This window comes from Eptatretus burgeri, chromosome 13, assembly GCF_056783735.1.
Source record: "Eptatretus burgeri isolate ZD-2024b chromosome 13, Ebu_testis_v1, whole genome shotgun sequence".
Lineage (NCBI taxonomy): Eukaryota > Metazoa > Chordata > Myxini > Myxiniformes > Myxinidae > Eptatretus > Eptatretus burgeri.
Window position 1 is genome coordinate 48,765,866 of NC_140973.1, and position 27,463 is coordinate 48,793,328.

At 40.0% G+C, this 27,463-nt stretch overlaps 1 protein-coding gene across 6 annotated transcripts in view; it reads left to right on the top strand.

The window, feature by feature from the left end:
* Positions 1-27,463, top strand: part of LOC147014431 (forkhead box protein P2-like) — a 715,070-nt gene that overhangs the window by 33,913 nt on the left and 653,694 nt on the right. The gene's annotated exons all lie outside the window — the stretch shown is intronic.

The following is a 27,463-nucleotide window of genomic DNA, read 5'->3' on the forward strand; positions in this document are numbered from 1 at the left end:
TTTAAATTGATGCAAAAAAATACAACAAAATGATACAACAAAATGTGAAAAAGTCAATGGGTGTGAATACTTTCTGAAGGCACTAAATATATATATATATATATATATATATATATATATATATATATATATATATATATATATATATATATATATATATATGTATATGTATATGTATATATATATGTATATGTATATGTATATGTATATGTATACATATATATATATATATATATATATATATATATATATATATATATATATATATATATATATATATATATATATATACATGAGCCTGGTGTTGGCGCAGTGGTTAGGGCAGCGGCTTGGGATCCAAAAGGTCCTGAGTTCAAGCCCCGTTGGGCCACTGAATTAATATACCAGGGGGTTGACTCAGCCTGTCATCCTTTCGAGGTCGGCGAAGTGAGTACCAGTGTGCTGGGCCGGTGTATACCCCAGTTAAAATAGGTGTACCATATCCCTGTGTCGTAAGAGGCGACCAGGGTTGCGTCAGGAAGGGCATCCGGCGTAAAACATGTGCCAAATCACTATGTGGATCATAATCATGATCCGCTGTGGCGACCCCTAACGGGAGCAGCCGAAAGAAGAAGATATATATATATATATATATATATATATATATATATATATATATATATATATATATATATATATATATATATATATATATATATATATATATATATATATATATATATATATATATATGAAGGAACGTTGCCCTGAGACCGGGTCTGCTCTCGCTTTTTTGCTCAAATTAGTGGAGGCGATCGAGTTTTTACTTTTGGTTGGAAGAGCCGCCTTCTTCTTAAAAAAAAAGTATATATGTATGTATGTATGCATCACAATAAAAGCAAAAAAACCACAATAAAAATATCGTAACTGTGAAACGTGCTTCAAATCCCATTGATATTCTGATGGATATTGATACAGGTACCTCCGTAGCCCTACCTTAGTCGTGATTTTAACCAAATACGTGGTGACATCAATACTTTGAAACCCACTGCAACATTACTGAAAAGCTACACATCATTAAATGCTGTTCCTGAAAGGTGCATCGGAAGTGTATTCAAATTTGGAAACGACGTGATTTTGTCACAATGCGTGCGCAGTAGTTGACGGAGCGGTGCCTTTCGTACTGGATAGAGATATTTTATCGAAATATTCATTTTCCTGGAAAACATATCTTCAACATTTCTGTATCCATTGCCACTGATATGCTTGGTGTTGGCTTGCTTGCCGGTATCCTGTGTCGGAGTGGCGACCTGTCCAGGATTGTGCCCAATAGCCAAGGAGACTACTTAGGCAGCACCAACGCTCTGCACAGAGTATGGTCCCAATGGATGGATTGTCACCGATGATATCATGCAGCAATACTCTGATTTGTTTGACAGTAATACCTTGGGAAAGCTGAAAGTGGTGCAGGTTGCTCTGAATGTGCAGGATGATAACCCTGTATTCGTGACCGACTGGAGCTGTTCTTTTTGCCATCCGCAAAAAGTTTGACCAAGCTTGAAAAGGATGATGTAATTGAGAAAGTTTGGCACTCAGAGTGCCTCCTACAGTTGTCAGTGCCTTCACCGTACAGTTGTTTGTGGGTTTGTTTGTTTTTCATGCTACTCCTACAGTTCTGGGTCAATTGCATCTCGACTTGCTACAGAGGATCAGAATGATCCCAATTAATGTATAGGGGTGGTTTTATCTTTGCTGGTGTTTTGGGGGGATGAAGGGGGGAGGGGGGAAGCAAGTTCTCCATGTAAATGTGTATTGTGTAGCACCACCTCCAAGTGGGGGAGGGTATTACAAGTCTCCACCCTTTGCAGTACAGGATTCCTGTCCCAACGTTTTCCAGTACAGTGAGGTGTTTTGAATCATAAGCAGAAGGTATGTTTTTGCTTCATGCACGTAACCCGGGTTTTTCGGTTTTTTTTGCGTATACAGACCTGTCAGTTGCCTGTACACCACCCAAGTAAAGGGTATGCATCAGAAGAACAGGCTGCATGCTTGGAACAAGATAGCCCGTAGAGCAGGTCCAACTTAGGTTTCACAATTTGTTTTTTCAAGCCAAATAAGTACATATTTATTTATTCATATGCAGCCTGTGGCTGTGAGGCTGCATCATTTTCTGAGGGCACAGCTGTGCTGTTGATGCAGTGCCCCTGTTACCAGTAAGCTGGTACTCATCTTTCCAACCTCAAAAGGATGATAGGCTGTGTCAACACACCTGGTGTTAATTCAATGGCTGACAGGGGCTTGAACTCATGACCCTAAGATCTTATACCAGCCACCTTATCCCTAAAGCCAACACGAGGCTAAATGAGTACTGAGGTTCCTAATTAATAAATTACGTATTTGTTTTTGTGTACACTGTCGAGGCTCATATGACAGCGAACACACAAAATGCACAAGGGGAGCAGGAGACAAGGGGGGGGGAGAGGAAACCACAGAGTGGAACAGAGACATGAGGAGATCTGTGGAAGGGAGAGGGTTGGGGCAGGGTACATAGGGTAAAGAAGATGGACACTTCTGGGACTTTCAGGTCCTTACATGACAGGGACTTTTGGGAAGAAAAGCAGGGAACTTGAAGGAGGTGGGTTTGGGGTGGACTAACGGGGGTAGAAAAGATAGTGGTTTTGGATGGGGAAGACAAGGGATGGGGGTGAACAGCTGTTTTGAAGACCTGGAGCGAAGAGTGGGATTAAAGAGGTTGTGGGAGTTTGTTTCAAAGGTGGGGAAAAAAGAGGAATGAAAGAGTGAAGGGGAGCAGTGATTCTTGATTTTGGTAGTTTTATCAGAAGGGGTTTTTCCATGAGGCAAAGGCAAGTTGTTTCAGGACAACTGCCTCACCACAAGCTTTCATGTACCATGGGTGGGAGGAAGGGTGGGATAACTGAAGATGAGATAAATCTGTGTGTGTGTGTGTGAGAGAGAGAGAGAGAGAGATAGAGAGAGAGAGAGACAGAGAGAGAGACAGAGAGAGAGAGAGACAGAGAGAGAGAGAGAGATAGAGATAGAGATATAGAGAGATATAGAGAGATATAGAGAGATATAGAGAGATATAGAGAGATATAGAGAGATATAGAGAGATATAGAGAGATATAGAGAGATATAGAGAGATCGAGAGATTCTTTGAAAGAATTCCCAGGATGAGTTCATGTTTGAGGAAGTAGAGATGGTGGACCAGTCTCAAAGTTTGATGAGTGCTTGGAGTCCCTGCCAGTCAGCCTGAGTGTAGTGCCAGACTCGACGGTGCTGAGGTGGTTCTCTGATAACAGCCAGAGAGATGTCCACTTTGACAAGCATTGTGGTCAGATGAACTGATTGGAGCGGAAATAAAATAGCAGATATTTTCAGGGAAATTGGTCAAAATGAGATCCAGAAGTGATGGAATACCGTTGGTTGAGATCCGGGTCGGGAAGTTGACCGATTGAGTCAGTCCCAATGAGTCACAGAAGTCCTTTGCATAAGTATTTGCTTATGCTTTCAAGAAAGGTTGCAGTCCCTGTGTCTTATGCATACTTTAGCATCTGTCGCATGATCTGGCTCCAGCCAAATTGATGACGTCGTACGGTGGCATTTTTTGGCGGTCTACGCATGCGCGTTTTGGTGTGGAGAATATACCTCTCTGGTTCACGTACTTTTGCCGATTAAAAAAAAAAAAAGTCAACAGGCATAACAATTCCCTTCTTCCCAAGGGAAAGTCAACTCCACCACCATCTTATTTATTTCTGGGAATTTGATGTTATCGAGAGATCAGGCCTCAGGTTCTTTTTAACTAAATGCATGCAATGGAAAAATATCCCATCTTTGTATCATAAGTCAACCTTTGGGTCTGAGACCCTCTCGTATGTGTACTTTCATGATCACGACACTTCCAAGGTTTTTCTTCCTCTGTCATGAAACAAATCTTTCAAGGATGTGACCTAATTGTATTTTTTCCACTACAACACGCACACGCACACCATTCCATGCTGCAATGAACTTTCAAAAACTTATTCTGGTGAAAAGTGTGATATCCTCATGCTAACTCTACCGAACATAAACACAATACCTGCTCCACAGCCCATTGTTTAATGATCTGTATTAGAGTGTTGCTTTCCTTCAGTTTCCATCATCAGGTGGCCTGGTGATGGTCAAATGGCAAAGGTATAGAACTTTTCACCAAACTTGTCTGCACAGCCTTAGATCTTCCAGAGATCTGCCCAAGACATCCTCCTCACATTCACATTGTTACAATGCTGCTTCTGCTGTTCTGAGCAAAATATCAACTTTTCCTCCTTTCATTCTCTCACCTCTACATCAATTAGAATGTATCTTTTCATTTTTCTTACAATGTGACTAAAGCCTGGTCTTGTTTTCCTGTTAACTTCCCTTCCAAGGTCTTGTTTTCCTTTCTACAGTGTTACAAAAACCTCTTTGTTTCTTATCTTTCGATGCCGTCTCAATAACCGTGTGGCCCTGCACTTATTACCTGACGTACCTTGGTCTCCCTCACAATGATCGGTGGAAGTCTATAAAGCGTGCAATCAAGTCCAGCTTCAGCAACTTTAAATTCCTCCGATCGTATCCTTCATGGGAGAAACGATTGTTATTTCACCACACCAAGGCCACGATTGTGAGGGAGAAGTACACAAAGCCAATTTCTCAACCAACTATTAATTATCCTTCCAGTTGTCTCCACCCTGTTCAGCCGCCTCGTACATCAATCGTACATCAATCGTACATCCAGCCACGGAAACCTCGATTGTAGCACTCCGTGAAGATAACGCCACAAACTTTATTATTTTTTTTTTTCTGATAGCTCACATATATGAGAGACCTTCAAATGTCATGACATGTACTGAACCTCTCGCCCTCACCGTCGGTATGAAAATTTACCTTCATATATGAGGCCCCGCGAGGAGGAGTGATGTAAGCGACATTTTTTTAATGATATGATGATGATAGGCTCGGATGATAGGGTAAGGATTAAAATAGTGCTGTATGGCATTAACTCCAAAATGGCCGATGTGTCCCTTACATCACTCCTCCTCGCGGCGCCTCATATTCTTCCCACACTCTTTATGCTCTGCTCCATTGCAGTTGGAATACTCTCTTAAGCCAGGAAATTTTATGCTTTCCTTTTTTTGCAGCACCACAAATCTACCTTTATTAGCATTTAACCTTGTTATGCACCATTGCTGCCCATTCCCTTATTTAAATCAACACCATGAGTTACATTCTCTGACTCCCATCACAGATCATCATCATTCTCTCTTGGCAAGGGTTATGCTAGGCGGTTTGCCATTGCTTCATATAAGTCAGCCATGGCTAGAATTTGTTATTTGTTTAGGGTGCCAGCGATAACTCACCTACTCTTCGTCTGTCTTTAACATCCACCAACGCCCCCAGTGCTAACAGATGGGTCCTCCGGCTTAACACCGATATGATGGATGGCGCGCATACCAATGCCTTGCCCTGCCTGTGAAACACCATGGTTCCAGTTTACATTGTATCTGGGTCAAGATTCGAATTCTGGCGATATAGCTCAAATGCGAGTGTGCATACCTGTAAGCTATCTCGATATCCAGCCCCTCCTCAATCAGGGTTAAGTTGTCCATAAGGCCCTCATTGGTGATATCTCTTCTCTCGGTATTACCTTCGTCGTGCCTTTATTACCTCCGCCACTGAAGGTGAAGGAGGTTATGTTTTCTCCCCTCTCTGTCTGTTTGTTTGTGTGCAGGATATCTCAAAAAGTTGTCGACGGATCCGTTTGAAATTTGGTGGGCAGGTTGGGTGTTCGACGAGGATGAACTGATTAGATTTTGGTAAAGATCCGGATCTGGATCCGACTACTACAATTTTTTCATTCTTCACTATTGAATCTTTCTCTCTCTCGAGTGCAGCCTGTGGCTGCTGGTTGCATCATTGGTTGGGACGCGGCTATGCCGCTGATGCAGTGTCCCCCTTGCCAGTACACTGGTCCTCATTTTGCCGACCTCAGAAGGATGACAGGCTGAGTCAACCTCCTGGTGTATATTAATTCAGCGGCCAACGGGGCTTGAACTCAGGACCCTCGGATCCCAAGCCGCCACCCGAACCCCTAAGCCATCACCAGGCTGCCATTGAGTGATAGGGCCAAAATCGATATACAGCACAATATCTCAAAAAGTTGTGGACGGATTTGGATGGAACTTGGTGGATACGTTGGGTGTGTGACAAGGAAGAATTGATTCAATTATTGTGAAGATTCGGATCCAGATCCGGATACGAGAATTATTTAATTCGAAAAGAGATTCTTCACCATTGAGAGATAGGGCCCAAAAAAAAATGCATCAGGATATGTTCTCGGGGATCAGGGATTACGTGTCAGAGGTAGGCGCTCCACTGAGTGCCCTTCTAATTGACAGCAGTTTCTGAGCAAATAAAAATCTCCATTGCCAGGTCAATCAAAACTAAATATATTGTACATCCCATTACAGTTTCTTTTTTCAGTCTTTTTCCAGAATGTGGTGCGTTTAGTTGTAAAATGCATGACAAATATTGGCAAAGTACTGCTTTTGGAGGTTTGTCACATTACTGGGATCGCAATATACTTCCAGTGCTGTTTCTATCAGCTTACGTGAAACTGAACTGTTTGCAAAAGTTCGATCCATCCACATCACTGACAATCTGCTGAATGTTTTTTTTTTTCATATATGGTAATGGAGTGCTCAACACAAACTGATAATAATCTGAGAAAGCTAGCCATCTGCACAGATGTGTTGATCAATGAATTAGCTGAGAGACAACTTGTTAGCTGACTATCTGCTCTTGCAATTAGAAATATATTGAGCTGCTGTATTTGTCTAAACGAACTGGTTTCCTTTACATTTCTGTGTTGTTTTTTTTTTTTAATACAAATGCCATATGCCTCGTGCCGATAATTGGGCACAAACTTTTAAATCCAGATGATCCAGGTGCATCAGCAAAATCCAGTGTAAGATGAATGGGAATATCTTGTACACTTTATATAGTCAACATTACGAGTACTTGAAGGTTCGTGAAGGTGACTTAGCCCTCGCCTTCTTTATGGCTGCAGCAAAGATGGCCCCCACAGAAAAGTGCTTATTTACTATTTGGGTGGGAACTGACACACCAGAGATGACACTCTGGATGACCTGGAAATAGGCTAATTTGCATGGATGGATGCCTGAGCTGATGACATCGTTCATTGTCTTTGCATGTTCTGTACACGTACGGTTATCAAACTTTGGATTATCATCAATTTAATCCTCCAGGAATGCCAATTCAACCAAAATGTTGGCATGGCAAAATGGGGAGAATCACAAGGTTCGCCATGTCTCTTTATAATTAAATAAATAATTGCATAATTAGAGGCAATGCACAAAATCCAGGACGCTATAGACGACATGATTCATAAACACTAACTTATTGAACATGAAAACTAAACGTTCTGCTGAGGTGCCACACACACAATTGCCATGCACACTGAACTGGGCAAGTAAGCAAAATAGCAGGCATGGTGTGAATAATCTCAGGTTGAATGGCAGGAGAGCAGGCCTTGAGAGGGAGCAGGCAGGATCAAATAGACAGGTCACAAGGGCAAAACGTCCCAACAGCAAGAGAGGCGAGGAGAGAGAGCATGTCCCAGTTTGCAGAGAGCACATCCTAGTGGGCTGGACATTACACCCCAGTGGGTCTGAGATGGTGTCCCAGTGGACCGGAGAGCACGTCCCAGTGTGTAGAAAGTGAGCAAGGGTTTAGAGCATGCTTTTTCTTCCTATCAGCAGTCATACTTTTTGGAATCACCTTTTGGAGATGGTTCTTCATTCTATTGTGCACTGAAAGCCACTAAGGGCCTGCAAAATGGGGATGACACAACTCAAGTGGATTCTGCAGGATTGAGATTGGATGGAAAATTAGTGGAGATTCAGTTATTTTATCATGCAAGTCAAAATTGTACCTATATTTTCAGCCATATTGTAAACGGCTCAGCCATATTTCAAACTTTTTAGTTTTTCAAATATATATATATATATATATATATATATATATACACACACACATCAAAAGTTTTTCAAAACAAAATATTCAGCCATATTGTAAATGAGCCATATTTTCAGCTCATTGAGGCAGCTGTTCCTTTAACAACACACTCAAGAAGAACTCTACTCTGACTGCAAAATCGATACTGCCCAAGGCTAGATGGTGCAGGGATTCATTTCATCTTTCCACCCAGGGTTGCCCTCACCTCTTTTTCTGACACTGTAAAGTTAAGAATCGCATCCAGTTGTTGGAAGTGCAGTTAAAGCCGGCTATCAAAGATCATTTTGGAGGTGTTAACAGTTGTATTTTTCAATGATTCTGCTCCTTTCTCATCAATCTGATTTATAAGTTTATTTCAATAAGTTTTATATCATGTCAATTTTTTTATTATAAATACATACCTTTTCAACGAGATGGATGTACATTCTCCCAGTTTATGTGAAAGACTACTTGCACAATGTGAGCATTCTCGTGGCCTGGAAATAACCCTGATCTTAACCTGATTGAGAACCGCTGGAACATTGTAGGCAGAAGAATTGGCTCAAAAGACACCAAGAAGCATGATTGAGCTTCAGACCTCTTTGAATCGAGTATGGATGGAGCAAATTACAATCTCACCCCTGCCCAGGAGGTGCCACGCTATCATTAAGGTTAAAGGAAGTTCGACCAAGTAATAATGCCACAAATTAGTCTTGCTTGTGAAGCTAATCTCGTTCCTGCAACCTTGAGTCAGTTAGAGGATGTTTCATTATGCCTATATTCAATATGCAAATGCCTCGATGCTTGTAGTCTTATTTCTATGAAATAATGACTTTTTGACAATCAATACTAAAATGATTGTTTTTTTATTTTTTAATCAAATGAGTTTAATCTTAGTCATTTGTATTGTACAAACTCGTTCATCTTAACTAAAAAAGTTGATAAAGAAAGAAATCATGAGATTAATTTAGAACATTGAGAACAATATTTGAAATATGAGAAAACACCAAAGATACGGTGATGCAATAATCTTTTTCCCGCTCATGTGCATGCTTGCGGGCATCAAGTGATACAATCTGAATGATATCAATGACAATTTTAAGCAGTGAAGTCGCTTCAATATTTGACTCATTCCATCCGCCTGTCCATCCGTCAGAAATGAAGAAAAATAACATTTAAAACACAAGGTGTTTCGACTATAAATGAATGAGGTGTGTGTGTGTGTGTGTGTGTGTGTGTGTGTGTGTGTGTGTGTGTGTGTGTGTGTGTGTGTGTGTGTGTGTGTGTGTGTGTGTGTGTGTGTCATGCTCTTTGTGTCTATTAATTATACACTATTGGAATGTACCTATTGATCCTTTGCACTGCTGAGACCCCTTCAACCTTTGAAGACCCTAGAAGACCCGAAAGTCCCCGAGGACCCAAAAGGCCTAAAAGTTCCTGAAGATCCAGAAGACCCAAAAGACCCTGAGGACCCAAAAGATCCACAAGACCCTATTATAGACCCTTTCAGACTCTACAATAAATGGATGAGGTGTATGTGTGTGTTTGCGCGTGAACGTGTGCATCTGCGTGCGTGTCATGTTTTTTTTTTGTGTTCTACTGGAGCGTTCTGATGTGGAATGTGATACACCAAAATGATCGTCATGACCTCCTGAGTTGATAAGGCTAATTAACTAAAAAATAACCTGGAAGAATTCGCTCGTTTTAAATACACACCAAGTTAAGGTGTATGCAACAGCTTTATCGGTCCTTCCATGGCATGGCATTCTATTTACAAAATATATAATATAATGATACCATTGCACCAAAACATACATTAATTAATACAGATAATATTAACAACAATAATAAGAGTATAATTTGGCAAGAATAATAAGGAATGTATAATCTTCGCCCAAGACATTAAATATGCTATTGTGATCATTCTTATAATCCTTCGTGCCCTCCTGGGCTTGATGAAACTGAAAGGCAAGCTTATGTTACAAGGCCTTGAAGACCAATGAAAATTAGTTTCAATGGACCAATGGGCCCACTAGTAATTCCAATGGGTTTTGTTTGTTTCAAGGCTTTGCCTATTTCATATTTTTAAAAAATGCCAAACTGAACCACTTCTTTCAGACATGGGTGCACTTTATTATCTTGCCAAAACGAAGTTTTGCAAGATATGTTAGTCAGCTTGTATGTTTTTTTGTTTTTTTTTTGTCTGTAATCACGTATAAAAAATTCTGCAGAGCACAGTTATCATCGGAAATTTTTTTAACTTCGCATATCAGAGGCCTATAGAGGTCCCTTTCAGTGCACAAAATTTTGAAGGTCAAGGTCAAAGGTCAAAGTCACTTTGTCGCAAATCAGGGGAGTCGACGAAACCCTTATTTTTTTGAGTAATTTTGATCGGATCGTCTTCAAACTTCATGGGAATATAGTTCATGGTCTGGCGCTCAGCTGATTAATTTTTGGTGGCGATTGGCCTTGACCTTCATGGTTAGTGCCTCAGGTCAAACATATTTGACCCCAAGGTCAAATTTTCAAGTTTTAGGAACCATATCGTGTCGTACCTCAAATTGAACAACTCGATGAGTGCTTTCCAGATATGCCAAGCTTGAGACATTATGACGTCATTTGGTGATGTTATGAGGCAAACGCATATTTTTCATGGTTACTCTGTAGAACGATTCTCATCGGAATCTCTCCTAGGCAGATATTCCTCAAGGAGTCGCTCCTGGTGGATAGCAGCTCTGTTCACGTCAGTGTGACCTTAAAGAAGTCGCACGTGGTCACCTTTTGGCAAGATACGGGTCACCCTGAGGGTGACATTGGTTTATTATTATTTTATTTTTTATTGATATATACATGCTTTCAATGTCATATTGCATTGAAGGTTTTCTTCTTCCTTAAACTCGATGATCTATTCAATCTTTATGAAAATTGCAGAGATGATTCACTTCCATCCATAACATCATGCAATAATCGATACACATGCAATGATTAGTAAAATAATCTGGGTCCAGTCCGATTCTTGACCTTCATAAATGATCTTTCTGAATCTGGAAAATCCTCTTTATCTATTTGCCGATGATTCCACACTCTGCCGTGACATCCCTCATCCTTCAGACAGACAGGCTGCAGCCTCTTCCCTCTCTTCTGACCTTGGAAAAATCACAAGCTGATCAAACACTTTGCATATGTCTTTCAATCCTGACAAATCTCACACTCTCACCACTATCTCTCTCCAAAAAGACTGTCTGGAAAACCCTCCAATCTACTTTCTTAAGAATCCTCTTGGTGAAGTTCATTCATTCAAACTTCTGTGTCTCAATATCAGCCATGATCTTTCTTGGGCAAACCACATTTCAAAGTTGGCCTCCAAAGCCAGCTGCCGACTGGACATCCTCTGTTGTGCAAAGTCCTTCTTTGGTACACTTGAACTCCTATCCACCTACAAGGCCTTCATTCGCAGCTTCATGGAGTACTGCTCTCTACTTTGAGCTGGCTTCTCTGCCTAACATCTTGCTCATCTTGATGACATGGAAACTAAGGCCTTCAAGATCGTTGGAATCTCCCACGATGAAGCTGAATCTATGGGTCTATCACTTTGCCATCACAGACAGGTCGGTGGTCTCTCTGTCTTCGACCACCTTCTTTCTGGTCTTGCACCCTCTCCTCTTTCCATGCTTTGTTCCCCTCAGGTTTCTGTAGGGCACACACAGTCCACCATCAACCCCCTTCTGGTGAAATTACCTAAATCCAGGATCACTGCTCACCTTCACTCATTCGTTCCTCTTTTTTCCCCCACCTGTGTAATCAACTTCCACATTCTTTTCAATATCATCCTTCCCTCCAAATCTTCAAGAAATCTGTTCACCACCATATCAGATACTCCCCAATCCCAAACTGTGATCTTTTCTCCCCTCATTAACCCCCCCCACACCACCCTCTCCTGATAAATTTCTAGTTTTGCTTCCTGAGAGTTTCCTTCTGCATCGAACTTGTCCACCCCATGCATCCCCTCCTGCCCCTCATTCCTCTCCTCAACCATTGTTTGTTCAAGTCTGCCTCTATCTTGGCCTTTAACTCTGCTGTTGGTGTTTCTCTTCCATGAGCCTTGACTATCTATACAAAACAATTCACACGGTCCTGCCCTCCTGGCGGGAGTGCCCTTCTCAAAATTGCCCGTCTCAGCCTACTGTCCATGGGCAATGTGCTGCGGCACATTTTTGGAAATGCACTTCATTATTTTTGTTAAATATGAAATCAATTTTATTGATCACAACAGCATACTCCAAATGTAATCCAAATAATAAGACCTTTAATAAATCCGAAAAGAATTCAAAAATAAAAAATTTCAAATATATATATATATATATATATGTATATATATATATATATATATATATATATATATATATATATATATATATATATATATATATATGTATATATATATATATATATATATATTTCATGCAAAACCTAAGTCGAGACCCCCTGAGTTTACCCTCAAAATGTATTGTCGATCAGCCCAAGGGTCTCAGAGTAGTTACCGGACAGACAAACATACATACAGATACTGCCCTGTTTTATTTATTATAAGTATTCAGAAATTTTTTTTTACAAATAAAAATTGAAGAATCTTTTATTTTGAATGCCTAATTCTAGTTTCGTTAAGTCTTGTGAATCATTCGGCTTTATATCTCGTCCACTTTAACTTGACGTTTACCATTATTTTCTTTGGCTGTACCAATAATCTAGCTACAATTACACAATTGAATGGATGCTCTTATTATTCTTATTTTAAATTATTATTGTTGGTATCATTTTGTTTGACATGTTTGGAAGTAGCAGCAGTCGTCAAATATTGGAAGATAGTCATATAAACTGACCCCACTCGGTGGTGTAAATGGTTAGAATGTCGTCTCCAAGTCTGGGGAGGCTGTCGGTTCAAACCCTGCTTGAGTCATGCCAAAGACTTTAAAAATGGTATGTGCTCCTGATGTGTTTGATGTTCAGCATCTAAAAGGATAGAGCATGGAAAATTCTCATAGGTTAGCATTCATGGGGAGGAAGAAATTCCTCCTTAGGAAATCCCCCACTGAGTGTGGTGAGAAAGGTGCCACCATTGTTGATGCTTGCGGTACCCAGAGTGCTCTGGGAAGACCTATTTGTTTCAATGATATATATATATATATGTATATATATATATATGTATATATATATATATATGTATATATATATGTATATATATATATATATGAAAATGTCGAATAATATGGATGAATGGGAAAGTTTCAGCTTTGAATATAATTTCAGCAATTGTCTGATGAAGCTGGCTGTGAAGCTGGTGAAATGTCGCATGATACCACTCTTACTGCTCATGATACCGGGTCTGCTCTTACTTTTTTGCTCAAATTAGCAGAGTCTATCTAGTTTTTCTTTTTCTTGGAATTACCTTCCTCTTGGAAAAAAAAAAAGTATATATATGTATATATATATATATATATATATATATATATATATATATATATATATATATATATATATATATATATATATATATATATATATATATATATATATACTCGACAAGCAACTACATCACATGATTATAGTGTGGCCATTGGCAATTCCAAGGGTGGGCCGTTACGATGTTTGTTTCTTCCCCTCCATTGCCAAACTCTGGAACTCTTTACCTTCTTATGTCTCCTCAAACACTTCTGACCTTCCCCTTTTCAAAAGGCAGATTTTTTTAACTTTCTCAAAAATGAAACGATTCTCTCTTTCCTTACTTTTCTATTCATGCAGTTCTTTTATTTAACGCTTGGCCTCGATGTGGACTATGCAGTCCATGCCTGTAGCCTTTAACATAACAACAAAAAATTTCTCAATGTGGAAAAACTTCCTCTTCTGTGTTACAATTCCAAACTTGAATTATTTATTTATTTATTTTTTTGGTTTAAATGTTACCATTTAAGCACTTTCCAAAAGTCAACTTTGCATCATCAGTTATTGTATTTATCGATTATCGACTGATGGATATCTAATTATTTATTTAAGTGATATTCAATTTCGCTATCAAATACCACCTTATATGTAATGTATTACTGACAGTAGCAAGCTTCTCATAAATTGACATCAGTCATAGTTGGTATTCTTCTTCTCAAAATTTGCCATAGCAATAGGATGACGTGCAAGTGACATTTGCTAATTTTCTTTTGTGTTTTCCAAACAATGGTTTGTTGTATATGATTGTTTAATAAGCTGATGTACTTTATTTGATCATTTTTGACCAATGTTGGAGCTACCTGGGCCGCTTATTGTCAGAACTACCTCAGTGCTGTGAGGTGGATTTACAAATGCGATCTGATATAGGATTTGTAAGTTTTATGATGTAAAATAGTGTTAATAAAGGCACTGGAGAGATAATTAGGGTGGTGATAATAAATGTAAGAGCTTAGATCATGCATCTATACATGAATCCTAGTTTTCTGCTTTGCTGCAGATGCTATTCCGACACATGTGGCTTTGCAGTAAAAGGGCCATGCCCTCTGCTATGGCATTCCTGAATGTGTCTCTGCAGGAGCTGAGAGCTGGGTCACATGGCATCAGGGGTGGCTTGTTGCTCTAAAAAGGTGTAATTTTGCTCTTTGCACACCGCCGATGCACTGGTGCGTGCCATTTGTCCTTGACAGAACCGATGGCTTTAGGAAATGATACATCGAATCGTGGCTATAAGAGGCCATTACCACGACTTTTTGAGTGGAGGGGGTATGGTGCGGAAGCAAGGGCACGGAAATGTTGGGACAGTAACATGTTAAATGTTTTGAAGTATGCCAATTCTATGAATAAAAACTTTGAGTGATTCTGGGTGTTATAGCTTTTAATATTTTGTGGATGATACAAAATACATGGTGGAAAAGTGTGCTTTATTCTGCACCATTTTGAGCTTTCCTGACAAGATGTTCTTGGAAGTTCATTTTATTTTTCTAAGGAAAGCTTGAGCTGTTTCAGTATAGTGGATATTCATATGTTATAATCTCACATGAGCACAAATCCACACAGGCTAGCTCAGTCTTTCAAGAACGTCTGGACCTGGCAATGTGGTTGCAGAAGGTGAATGGCAGCTCGGCCTGTGTGATAGCTGGAAAGTTGTTTTCATTTGGAAAATACATGGCACAAGGGAATACGTGCATACGTCCCGGTTTAATCAGCTTGTTTGTATGCACTACAAGTCATGTATCTAGTGGGTCCCACGTAAGGAAATATTGCACTGAGAACTTCTATACAGTCTCATTCTTATAATTCACGACTGTTTTTTCCTTTAAGTGTTCCATTGTAATGAAGGCAACACTTCATGTTGAAAAAAGGCTTCCTTCCAGCTGGTGTCATGTGCCATAATGCAGTTAAGTGTGCAACAAAAAGCTGAAAATGTGTAATTAAATGTCTTTAATGACAACATTACTTTGGTTTTTTCCACAGTTATTTTGTATTCCACCGCCTGCTGCTAACAAAGTCAACGAGGCATGATTGTCGTTGGTTACAGCACAACACGCTGCGATGCCCGTTATGAAATGTGATGCGTTGTGTAGGCCCAACTATGATGCCGGCAACAATGAAATGCTTTCTTTCCTTTCCCGTCATCTTGTTTTTCTGTGTATTTTTGACTTGCAACGTTACCCCTCCATTGAATCGGTTCGGTTGGATCTGCTCTCCTCCTCCCGAGCCTACGTTATTCACTCTTTCTTACACTCACACTCGTGCATGCCTCGGCGTTTTAGAATCACCATTTCCATTTTTCCTTTCAAACCTCAATATTATCTCTCGTGAGATATTCCTTTCAAAATTAGGTTGTTGCTGTTTTTCTTTAGGTTTATGACATTTTCCAGTTTAGTGAGTTTTTTTTTTTCTTCTTAGATTGAAACTTTTTTTTTTTCACTTGACAATCTCTCAATATCTTTCTCTTCCATGTGTGTATGTCTACATTCACCATCTTTACCTTCCCCTCACCTCCTTTCCATTTTCTTCCTCATCTTCTCTTTATTTTCGCAATGTCACCCCCCCCCCTTTACAAAATGTAAATTATTAATATAATAATAATAATAATATAGCTCTATTTCGTTTAATGAAGTTTCAATTATATCCCTGTGAAAGCTACATCAGGCATGGTGTTAATGATATTGTTATGGAGCTAATGTGACCTTTTACTCTTTACTCACTGGAACAATATTAAGTTTGACCAGAGTAGTCATGGCTTTAATTATCATCTAAAGCCAAAAGGCCACGTACAGTCTGTGTGCCACTGAGTAGGTATGCAGAGTCTAAAGTGTCTAGCCACCGTTTCCTTCTTGAAAGCCAAGCTTCGACATCTGTCATGTTCTCCCCGAGGAGGCCTGCATTGCATCTGTGATATTTACGTCTTCAAGCATACAATGAATCTCACTAACAGTACACTTTTATGTTGTTCACTCACCTGTGTAATGCAGTACAAGCGGAAGTCTTTTTAAAACAAATTGGAATCTCTTTTCTACCAATCAGTTCGATGTTTTTGTTTTTTTTTGAAAAAAAAAACAAACAACCTCATTGTGAACTCAAAACAACACAATGCAAAGTGTGATTCCTTGATTCTTTGAATAAATTTATTATTGTCTTTTCTTGGGAGAAATATAGTGTGGTGGACCTTGGGTTGCATGATGACAAAATGCAGACCAGTCAGCTGCGTGCTTACATCATGAATCACTCTGACATGTGTGGAGCATTTCTGCACTCCGTCACGACTGTCACAATATCCTGAGCTCAGCTTTAGAAGACTAAACTTCGATACAGCACAATGGAATAATAATTACAGTGATAATGAATTTATATATTTTTAAATGCATTGTACAGTTCTTTCAGTTTATCCAGATGTTATTTCATTGGAAAAAGGAGTAAATTTGGATACAGAGCAAAGCACATGTTGATCATGATGTGCAGTTGAAATCCTGAGATATTGATTGGTGAATTAATTTAATATTGTTTACCTTGGCTGTGGACTGGAGATAATGTTTTAAAATTAATGATCACTAAAGATCAACAACACAACACATCTGTCGATGTACTGTCAGAACTTGTTGAAAACTCACTGAAAATGTATAAAAATACCAATATATATATATATATATATATATATATATATATATATATATATATATATATATATATATATATATATATATATATATATATATATACACATACACTATAAGAAATAATTATGGAAACACTGGATGTGCACAAATAATGAGTAATTGCAAGTGAGATGGAATTATATAATGCATTCATTATTGCAGAATTAAACAAAATGAATGTGCTTCACAGTGCAATGGTACTTGGTATGCTGCCCTTTAATTATTATAGAGACCCCTTGTTTACACCTTCTTTTTGTGTTCCCATTCAGTTTATCAATGCATGGCTCTGGATTGTTCCAAATATCCTGTGGCACTTACCGTAATTCATTATAGGTGCTTGGCTATTTGACTTTCTCAGTATCCAGAGAACCCCATTTGGCCTCAATGATGTTCATATCAGGACTTTGTGCAAGCCAAACATCTTTATTCATCTTCTATCAGCCTCTTTATGTTCCAGATAGTTTTTCACCACATTGACTGTATGTGTTGGGTCATCCAGACTCGGTGATGGAATGGTTAGAGCGCCCACTTTAAGTCTGCGACGATGTCGGTGGTTCAAACCCCAGTCGAGTCATATCAAAGACATTAAAAATGGTACATGCACATTTCGTGCTTGACGTTCAGCATTTAAAAGTTTAAGAGCATGGACAACCCCCATAGGTCAGTATCCATGGGGAGGAGGAAATTCCTCCTTTGGAAATGCCACGCTGAATGCAGTGACAAAGGCCGAGCATTGCTGGTACCCAGTGTGCCCCGTGAAGTGACGACACTTCCCCCAAGCTGTTTGTCTCATCTGACAGTCCTGTGTTGTGTCTTGTGTATTCATCTGTATGCCCATGTGTGTGAGATGTGTATGTGTGTCAGCTCCACTACAAGCTTTAGATCCTTTGTATGTCTAAAAATTGTCATGTTTGAAAACTAATATTCTCACAATCCCCACCCAACTAGACGGTATTCAAAGAATACATACCCCCACAGTCTTGAGAAGGACTTGGTGTGACCCGACGCTTTTAAGTTTTTGTTTTTTTTTCTCTTTGATCCAATCTGGCTGCCAGACCACTTGATTGACGACGTCATCTTTATCAAACCATATTTCCCATGGGTAGTTGATCAATTAGTTAAATTTTGTATTGATCGGTTAAACGGTTTGTCTTGTGAAAATTTTCAAAGATTTTCCCTTCGATCCAATATGGCTGCTAGACCACGGAACACATGATGGTCATTTTTATGAAAATCCTGTTCAAATTTGAAGTCGGTTGAAAATTGAAGATTTCAGAAATTTGGCCTATGTTGACCTCAAAAATTGTTGGTGGTTGAATTCAGTGAAGTGATTTGAAAATCCTTTTCAAGTTTCAAGTCAATCGGATGAAAGCTGACAATTTTAGAAAATTGGCCAATGTTGATCTTTTGGCCTATGTTGACCCCAAAAGAGTGACCGCTATATCACATAGTCACATAACACGTGGTAAAGTTTCAATTTCCTCTGCTGAATGGTTTTCGATGTACGGTCTTTACAAAATGCACACACATACGGATGTATGGACGTACGCTACCGATCGCTTAACCCTGCTTTTCGCTTCGTGAGCGCAGGGTAATTCGTGTTCCTATTGGAATAGCATGATCGAACAGAGCATGCCTGTACCTGTTGATATTTCGTGTACATTTAATTCTCTCAACATCTCCAACACCCTTGGCTGAGATGTAGTGCCACACTTGTATTTGTCCACCCCCATGCTTCACGTTGGCTATTGTTTTATCATTCTCTGGTCCACCTTCAAATTAACTGCTGTTGATTATTGCCAAGCAGTTGAAACTTGGACTCATCTGTAAAGAGCATCTTCTTCCACATTTGATCATTTCTGCTACCCATTTCATTTGGGTGCCTCTCCTCAGCAAAGGTTTTCGGGCAGCTTCACATCCATCGAGTCCACTTTGCTGTCATCTGTATCTTATTGTTCTTGAAAAATCATTAGCGCTGGTATTTTAATTTCGGTCATTCATAACATCTCGACTCGATCATCAACTATCATGTACGAAGAGAACTTAGTTGAAGGTACTTAACAATTTTTTTTGGAGAATTTAGGATTTCTTCCTGTACATCTTGTATCATCAACTGTTTCGCTGCTCGTACTCAGTCTTGCACACAGCTCCTGATGAAACATGGTCATGGCTGCAACCTCTCACATGAAGGAGCCGTCACTCACTAAAACTTGGATTTCTTGATACTTTTCATGTGATATTTCCTTCCCAGGAGTCATAGTATTCACTATATATACCTGGTGTTGGCTTAATGGTTAGGGTGGTGGGCTTAGGATCCGAGTATCCTGAGTTCAAATCCCACTCGGCTGTTGAATTAATACCAGGTGGGGTTGACTCTGCCTGTCATCCTTCCGAGGTCGGCAAAATGAGTGCCAGCATGCTGGTATCCTGTGTCGGAGTGGCGACCCGTCCAGGATTGTACCCAATAGCCAAGGAGACTGCTTCGGCAGCACCAACGCTCTGCACAGAGTATGTCCCAGTGGATGGATGGATGGTGGGCTTGGGATCCTCAGATCCTGAGTTCAAATCCCACTTGGCTGTTCAATTAATTCCAGGTGGGGTTGACTCTGCCTGTCATCCTTCTGAGGTTGGCAAAATGAGTGCCAACTTGCTGGTATCCTGTGTTGGAGTGGTGACCCATCCAGTATTGTGTCCAATACCCAAAGAGACTGCTTCGGCAGCACCAATGCTCAAAAAATGAGTATGGTCCCAATGGATGGATGGATGGATGGATGGATGGATGGATGGATTCACTATATAATATTCAACACACAACAATAATATCACTGCCTATACTTCGATAATCCTTCCATTGGTGTGACACATTCTGATTGATTGCATGACAACTAATGACAGTGTACGAAATCAATACACCACTGTACTAATATACTATGGAGGTTTTTATTTTATGCATGGTGTTCATGTTATATGTGGATAAGGTTATCTGTCTGCTTTTCCCCTTCCTCTGTCAGCTTATTAAGCTGCTATCATCTGTTATTCAACTGTTCCATGAGCCTTGACCTCTAAAAATATATCAAAGAAGCAAAGTTATCCGAACTCGAGTTTTTATTTGATTAATTTGTGCATTCTGGTTTGTTTTACAGACCATTCTGTTGATGGTCTCTCTTTTCACCTTCTTGTTCAGTCACCCTTTCTTTTTCCTTTGTATTCCCCTTCATGTTGCATTTTTGTTACTTTCGGTCCCCAACAATTTCAACATTATAAAGTACTTCCCGATATATCAATACAGGTGTTTATTTTATTTTTTTTGCTTCATCTTCATTTCATGATATCCTGATGCAACTCCCATCTTGACTCGTTTGACATTTCCAATGTGGCATAAATGCAAGTCTTTTCTTGAGTTACCAAATAAGATGACCTCATTGAGGGTAGGGGGTGGAGAAGGTGGTGGTGTTGTCTTTGGTATTTTAATGGGATCTCTCTCCATATCTAGTGAGCTGGATTGAATTACAAAAGGTGTCTCATGGTTCATCATCGTGAGACCATGCCGTCGATGTAGTGCCCCCATATATTAAGAATGGAATGTAGAATTTGACCAATGTACAAGCACATGATTGCCTCCTCTTATCAAAAGATCTCTATACGGTATATAATAGGTGAATGCCATCTGTCTGTCTGTCCCACCCAAAAACACGGAAACGCTCCTCGGTGAGAAAAAAAAATATTGAGTAAAAGTTGCTTCAAATCAATCCAAATCTACAGGAAAAGTATCGTTTTTTTCAATCAGACAAAAAAATTGAACCGGGTGATGCGTAAGCAACAGGGTGCTGTGCCGCCAGACTTGACTGCCTCGATCGCTCCGAAAGTTTTTAATTTTTTTTTCTTTTCTTTTCTATGAAAGGAATATGCCATGATATCTTTGCTGTTAAGAAATATGATGATTTTGGAATTTAACACAATTCTTTCCAGGAGTGTGTATATGTAATTGGCTAATGCTGTCTGTCTGTCTGTCTGTCTGTCTGTCTGTCTGTCCCACCCTGAAACATGAAAATGCTCCTCGGAGAGGAATAAATTATTAAATAAAAGTAGCTTCAAATTATTCCAATCCTATGGGAAAATTATCACACTAACAAATGCAATTTGGTGTCTGTCTGTCTGTTTTTTGATCACGATGCATTCGGTCATTACTTATCCAATCTCAACCAAACTTAACAGGAGGGCGAAGGGTGTCACATGACAGAGGTTATAGCAATTTTAACCCCCCCCCCTTTGCCCCTCTCCCCAAGGGGAATTTGCACCTTGGACAAACTCCTTGTTGAGGTGTATATCCTTATTAAGATAGCTTATCATGGTGTTCTTCCAAGGCTGCTTCTCGGTGTAAAAGTAATAACACCACTGATAATAGCATAATAATGATATTGCAAAAACAATTAAAACAAATAATATCCACCCTCTCCAAGGGGTTTTTCCTCATTGACCAAATGCCGTGTCAATGTGTACAGGTAGCTTATGCTTCAGTCACATTTGGCTCGGCGGCCATAGGGTCGAAAAAAATCTACGACCACTAGCAATTATAGGGCGGCCACAGTATTTCCACGGTCACACAATGTAGCAGTCACATATGTTTTTATTTTTCGGGGAACCGCACGGGGTATTTAGAAATCATGGAGACCGAAAACGTGTGGGGTGCCGTGCGGTCTTTGATTTGCACGGTGACCTTAGGACGTCCCTGCGGCGGCCATAGAATTTTCAAGGCAGACGCAAGGTAGCCTCAAGGTGCCCTCAAGGCGACCGCAGGGGGCTCTAAGGCGAACGTGGAAATAGTGCGGCTGCCATAATTTTTGGGGGGTTGGCAAAATTCATTTTTCATTGATAAGAGCCTACGGAAAACGCACAAATAGCGCAAGCCCACCGTACGCCCTACGTACGGTCGACGTGGAACACATCTACGTCATGGCTACAGCTTGTCGAATTGCTACGGCCAATCTAGAAATGAAAAAAGTTATAATTCCACGGAGACCCCTACGGCCTGTATGATATGGATAAGATAGCCATATGGCGTAGGGCCACCCTGAGGCCACCTCAGAAACTGCGGCCGCCGCACGTTTCTGTCAATTCACGGGGGGTACGGCTGCCGTATCCTAGCCGTAGAGCAAATGTGACTCATGCTTTATCGTGACGTTTCTAAACGGACACTAAACTGAAACGGACGAAACCTGGAGTGTGTTCAGTAACCAAGCAGCTATAGCTAGCGCTTGCCAAGCCAGGCATTCCTTATCAACAATTTGAATAGAGTGCCTGCTTGAATGTTTGAGCTACTTGGTGAATGCTTGACAAAACTTGGTGACTGAACACACTCCCGACATTCTTGAGGCCTGAGCCTCGAGCTACTGTAATCCATGTACTCCAGAGAGGATAGCAACATGACTCACCCCTGCTGCTGCTCCTGAAGTGAGCGGGTCTACTTGTAATATAAAAAAACAAAGCTCTACACAAGAGATTGCATCTTCACGCATATCAAGTACAGAAAATGTAAACTTAGAACCAGGAACTTCCTCGGTAGATGGATTGAAAGTGGTGGGGCAGTCCTCTGGCCTCCACCATCTCCCGATGTGATGCCCTTAGTCTTCTTCTTGTCGGGTTATGTTAAGGATTGTTTTCCCAATATCTGTTGCTGTCATTAAAACACTTTGTGCAAGGATAACCAATTGCATCAGTAATGTGCCGAGGGATATGTTGGCCAACATGTGGATTGAAGTGGACTTCGCTCCTAACCCTAAATTTATCTTCGTAATAATCCATGGTAATTTTCCCCAATCTAGTTTTGCCTCTGCTGACGAAGTCGCTGGAGGCATGATGTTTTTGTGCTGTCTGTCTGTCCGTACTAATTTTCTATGTTTTATCTGCAACCGCTTATCCGATTTATACGAATTTTTCACCAAAGGTGCGACTACTTATGTAGTAGAATGTTTTAATTACAATTATAATGTTATAGGTCATGTGGTGTGGCAGCCACGTTAGAAAAAGGGAAAAAATTGGACCTCTATCTCCAAAACTGCTCAATGGAAAAAAAAATTGAAAGTTGACACATATCAAGTACTCCTCATGGGAAATAAGGGTGATTTTTGATTGTCATAAGTAGCTTCGTTATGATGTCATACTTGCATATGCTGAAAACTTTATCCGATCAGTATGAAAATTTTTGAGGGTCATCGAGGGAAAAATTGTATGGGGGGTGGGAGGAGGGGGAAACAATTGATAACATCATTGGTCATGTTGTTCACCAGGCATTTTTTAATTTTTTTTTTTTACATAAAAGCCTTCAAAAATATTGAACGACTGAACCGATAAAGGTGAAACTTTACAGGTTTGATTGCCTATCCATTAGGAACAAAAAGTTCTGCACCTATGACACCATAGGTAACATGGTTTGGCAGCTTTGATTTTTTTTTTTTTTTTTATTTTTTGAAGAATAAACCTTTAAAAATCTTCTCCAGAACTGCTTAACAGATTGAGGGGAAACTTCACCCACATGTTCCCCAAGCCTTGGGGATACCAGGGTGTTCACAAATAATTAATAGATCACATGTTCTGGCAGCCATATTGGATTGAAGGGAAATCTTAAAAAAAAAATTTCTCTTGAACCGCTTCATCAATCGACACGAAACTTCACAATTATGATTGAATAGTCATAGGGAATACATGTTATAATTTTCAAACTCATCAAACACATGGTCTGGCTGCCAGTATTATTTAATATTTTGAATCTGGGCGCAGGGATTGAAATCAAACTTGGTACGAGTATGTATCACGATGTAAAAATGAGGGTGGAGGTATATCTGGTGATGATGTCATGACGTCGACGAGTGCCATTCTAGTTTTTCAAATAAATCAATGTTGTTGAACTAATTTTACTCTCTTCACTTCTTTAAGCATCAGGTGCATACAACTCAAGATATTCCTTCTTGAACCTCCCAGTTTTGACGTCTTTCAACCAGCGCAAAAATAAATGGCTTCTTTCCTTTTTTTATGTCGTATTTTTACTACGGGCTTCTACTAGTATACCTGAAAAAGATTGAGTTGCATGCAGATTTCATAATGTAACCCGACTAACCGAGGACCTCATCCTTCAAAAGAAAATTGGTATCGAAATAAATATGCCAGGGATTTACACCTTTCTTTTTGTGACCATTTTCCAAACCTGCTGTACCTGTAGACCACATTATCACCTGTGTTTAATCTCGCACAAATTTTGCTGTCATACAAGCAGCCAAAGCAGACAATGTCTTCCTCATTTTCTGCCAGGTTGGTTCAAGCAGAGACGTACAGTCTCTTGGTGGCATTTTTTGCCGGTAAGACAATCATTTGTTGATTTGGATAATCCACAATAATTGCGGTATAATGGCAGGAAATTGTCTTCTTTCCTGCACAGTGGTTTCGTTGAGGAGGATTTCTCTGCAAAAGTTGTCCGATCTTGCTAGCAACCTATTTTGGACTTTGCAATTCACCCACCCTGGTATTATGTCCAATTTAATCCCCGACACTTTGTCGCCTTGACCTTCTGCTCCGAAAACTTGTTATTTTTGTTATGTGCAAGGAAAATATTCGACTTTTATGCAACTACTCTGTACATGTATCAGACGAGATCCTTTGTTTGACCTCCTAGTTTTAGAAATCCTCATACAACGCAATTCTTTTCAAGTGTATATTTTGATAAGAATAAGCAATCATGTGTCCGTACATTGGTTGAATTCCAAATTCCTTTTGTAATGTGCATGGGCACTGCAATCTGTGGCATAGTCTCACAAATGATGAAACTGCGAGACACTTTTTTATAATGGCAGCCTACTCAAACACTCATTCATTAGTTAAAGAGAGATTACTTTTTTCTCTTCAAAGTATCAAAGACAGCAACCCTCCCCTCCCCTCTGACCCCCTACCCCCCACCAAAGAGGTTTTCTTCATTGGTAACTTGAGACTCACATTTATGCTACATTGGAAATGTCGAATGAGTCAAGATGGGAGTATTCAGGCATGTTGTATCGTGGTGTGTGTTGTCTAAGGACAATGCCTTGTGAATAGACATGACTTTGAAGCAGTCCGACACCTGCAGTCCCTCAAAGGAATAGCATTGTGCAGAATCGGAGCAAAGTTGATTTTAGTGCAGAATGAGTGGAAGTTAAGTGGGTTTAATATGCAGTCTTTTATCCGTGTACCTGCCCTTTGACACGCACTGAATTACAGAAATGAATTGCATTAACTTGCTAATTACACTTACCCTTGCCTTCATTCTTGGCTGCTGATGAAGCATGTTTCTTGGCGGGAACATTCCAGACGGCCCTCTCGTCCAGCCCCTTCAGACAGCGACCTTCACCAAACCCTTTCTCAAACCCTTTCTTTGACCCATGCCCCTTCATTACCACCGCAGGAGCTTGGAGCCTTTGTCGCATTCAGGCCGCTCGCCCTGACCGCTGACCCATGGAGCAAGGGAAAGGTTCAGGGCCCTACTTCTGAATGGGGGCAAATGCTCCCGCCTTCCCTGTTGCTTTTGTCCAAGCAGCACACTGATGTGAATACGAGTTCACAGAATTATCTTCCAGAATTGCTTCGTCAATTGCTTTGCTTGCAATTTTTTCATTGTTTTGTCATTATTTACAGCAATAGGGAGAAGTTTGCCATTTTGCAGCATCAGAACTTTGGATGAGGTACTAATGAAATGAAAATTAACTCATTTTTTTCTCGCAGTGTCATCCTCCAGAGCCTCCTCTCTTCAAATTGGACTGAATAAATGCCTCGGCTCAAGCTTGTTTCAATTGTAACTTATTAGCAAGTGACGAAATAGTTTATTTTGAGCCTTTTAGCCATTGCTTATTCACTTACTCCACCCTTACTAACAGGTTTTCAGTCATTCTAATGGGCGATAACATTTAACCTGCTAAGAAAATGGCTTCTTATTTACGATGGCTGTGAATATAAACATATTGTTAAAGCCTAGCGCAGCGACGTGCACTTTTGCATTATTTGTGAAGTGAGGTGGGAGTTTTTGTCGCCAAACTGAGGTACCAGAGAGGCGGTTTGGGTGGTTAATCTTTTTTAAAGTCTCTGGTGAATTATCTTGGGGATTGGAGACTGAATTGAATGTCTGCTAAACTGCAAGTACAATGTTGTGCCATGCACGGAATGAGGTTTTTTTTTGTTGGAAATGGACGGATGGAACAGCACAAGATCAAATGAGAGAAGGGGCAAATAGGAAGACACCACCGTGACTCCTTCAAATTGCTATTTTCAATAATCCGAATAACTATAATGAGTTTACGTTACCTTGTGCCCTTCCGAAGCACATTTTGTGGTGTAAAAGCATTTTATCTGTCGCTCTGCTTGGATGTGTGTGGATTTGTTGTCTGGCTCGAAATGCTGTAAACTAGTTGTGTTTGGCCACGGTTAAAACATGCGAGTCGAACCGATATTTTGACTCGGCCTCTAAGGCTCATCGGGGAACTTGTATGCATAATTGCATGCATGACACGGACATTCAGAAACTTCTTTGTACTTTCACATTTATTAAACGACATTATTGGATAATGGACAAATCAACATGTTGTATACATGGGATTTGATCTTGAAATGCTGAGATGGGAACATCCAGCTGGCTGACTTGATTTGCATGATATTTGGAAATGTTTTTCTTGTATCGGAGTTCATAATGTGTAGTCAAGTTTTACATTCTCATTTGGATTTGACACCTGGTTGGCTGAGCTTTTATTAATCTACAAGTCAAGAAACAGTGAAAGGGTACACATTTCAAACTGGAATGGCACTCGGTAGAGCACATACCTCCGCCACATAATGCCTGATACACGAGAACATATCGGGCACAATACATTTTTGAGATATCGTGATTTGCAGTACTATATCGTTTTTGGTCCTATTTCTCAATGGTGAAGAATCGTTTAAAAAATAATCTGGATCTGGATTCGGATCTTCACCAAAATTGAATCGATTCTTCCTCGCCACACACACAGTATGTCCACCAAGTTTCATCTGAATCCATCGACAACTTTTTGAGATATCATGGTATATATAGTTTTTGGCCCAAGCTCTCAATAGTGAAGAATCACTGAAAAAAAATTATCGGATCCGAATCCGGATCTTCACCAAAATTTAATCAGTTCATCCTTGTCACACACCCAACCCGTCCACAAAATTTAATCGACATCCGTCCACAACTTTTTGAGATATCCTGCACACAAACAGACAACCAAACAGACAGAAAG